Source organism: Triturus cristatus, chromosome 4_1, assembly GCF_964204655.1.
Source record: "Triturus cristatus chromosome 4_1, aTriCri1.1, whole genome shotgun sequence".
Taxonomy (NCBI): domain Eukaryota; kingdom Metazoa; phylum Chordata; class Amphibia; order Caudata; family Salamandridae; genus Triturus; species Triturus cristatus.
This window is the reverse complement of record NC_140585.1, coordinates 335,924,434-335,926,933: the sequence shown is the minus strand read 5'-3', so window position 1 is coordinate 335,926,933 and position 2,500 is coordinate 335,924,434.

Here is a 2,500-nt window from a genome sequence, read left to right as displayed (position 1 = left end):
CAACAGGAGACAGTGGAGCCTTGCTGGGGATGTGAGATATATCATTAGTAGCACAAGACTGACAATCCCTCACCACAGCCTCGACCATGCGATCCATGCCTGGCCACCAATATTTCTCTCTCACCCGAGCTTTTGTCAGACTTCTTCCCAAATGCCCATCATGGGCAAGGTTGATTATTCTGTCCCTAAAAATACTGGGCGGAATCACTCTATCTCCTCTCAAAAGATTATCAGAACAAAAGGACAACTCCTCTCTCACACTCCAAAAAGGTTTCAAATCATGATCTATACTTTTATAATCAGGCCACCCATGATTTATCCACCCTTTAAGAGCACAAAAATCTTTATCACGATTTACACCCTCCAACCACTCACTAGATGTAAAAGCAGATTCAGCAACCCAAAAAACACTTTCAACCTCACCACCATCAGGAGTTTGTCCGACCGGTAGGCGGGAAAGACAATCTGCAGACTTATTACTCAACCCAGGAATATAACGAACTACAAAATTAAACTCCTGAAGCCCTTCACTCCAACGTTTGAGCCTAGGTGTCATATTCTCACTGGATCGACACGAGAAAACTTGAACGAGAGGGCGATGATCTGTTCGGACCAGAAAGGGAATCCCCCAAAGATAAAATTTGAAATGCTGTACTGCCCAAAAAACACTCAACGCCTCCCTTTCAATACAGGAATAGTTCACCTCCACATCCTTGAGAGCCCTAGAAGCAAAAGCAATGGCTCTGTCCTCACCGTCTACCACCTGGGAGAGCACCGCTCCCAGACCCTTTTGGCTAGCATCTGTCGTCAAAATAGTCTTACAGTTCACATCAAAATGTCCCAGGGTGGGCATTTTGCCAGTCTCAGTTTTTATAACATCAAAAGCCTTTTGACACTCATCAGACCATGTAAAGTGCGTCCCTTTTTAAGCAGAACCCTAATGGGTTCAGCTACACTTGCAAAGCCTTGAACAAATTTTCAATAGAACTCAGCGAGTCCCAAAAATGATCTCACTTGATCCTTATCTTGAGGAACAGGAGCCTTCACTACTAACTCAGCTTACTCCATTTTGGGTTGTATCCCCTCCCCTGAAATTACGTGTCCTAGGTATGTCACAGAACTCAATCCCACTCGACATTTCTGTTTTTTGACCGTGAGCCCAGCATCCCGCAACTTTTCCAACACAGCATATAGAGTCTGACAGTGTTCCTTCTCATTCTTCCCATATATCAAGATATCATCTTGGAAAAACATAACGTTAAGTATCTTCCCAAGCACCATCTTCATGACTCTCTGGAAGCAGGCTGCCGCTAACGCCAACCCAAAAGGCATTCGGAGAAACCGAAAAGCTCCCAAAGGTGTCACAAAAGACGTGAGATGTCTGGAATCCTTGTGCAATACCACTTGGTGGTAGGCTGAGGAGAGATCCAGCACACTGAAAATCTTAGCTCCTCTGAGAATACTAAGAGACTCAGATATGTTGGGCAATGGTTGCCGATCCACCCAAATCCACTCATTCAGTCCTCTCAAGTCCACACACATCCTGACACTCGCACCCCCATCCTTAGGGGCAAGAACAATAGGCGCAAGCCACTCTGAGGCCTCAATTTCCTCAATAATCTCCAAATCAAGCAACCTCCGCAACTCCGCCTCAAGTGGCCCAGTCAACATGTTGGGTACCTTTCTTACCTTGTGCACACAAGGTACAGCATTTTCTTTCAGAACAATACGATGCTCGAATCCTTTCAAGCAACCCAACTCATCTGCAAAGACTTCAGGAAACCTATCATAGCACTCATCACTCACATCCCAGGAATCCACTAACATGACCTGGTCTTTAGGATCTTTCGCACAAGGGTTAAGCATGATGCCCAGGTCTCGCTGATGCCTCCAACCTAACAAATTATCCCCCCTTTCCGCTACATACACTTTTCCCATGGTGTGTCTATCCTTGAATTTAATAATAGCCTCAATATAACCAAGAACATTAATGTTAGCTCCACCATAAGTAACAGGGTTGATATCAGGTGCCAACAAGGTCACATTTTCAAGACCCACACACTCATCCCATTGTCTATTCCCAATCATGGTGAACGGCGAACCAAAATCAGCTAGGACAGAAAAATCGTATCCGTCAACCATGATTTTGCATTCCGGCATGATCACTCTATCAGCATCGATTTTCATACTGTCAGCCTTAACACTCAAAAGAACAGTACGCACAACTTCAACATTCTTCTGGGTGAAGCGATTTTTGTCTAAACCTTTGCACACTCTAGCGTAGTGCCCCTTAATCCCACACTTGTTGCACATAGCCTCCTTAGCAAATCAATGCGGATAATTTGAAAAATGTGAAAAACTGCCGCATCTCATGCATTTGGGTTTGAGATTAGACGAACTATTTTTATCACCAGCATTACCCCTTCCTTCAAGAGGATTGTCACGCTCTGCTTTGTTGTGAGTACTTTTAAAAGGTGCACGCTTCGATTTATACATCGTG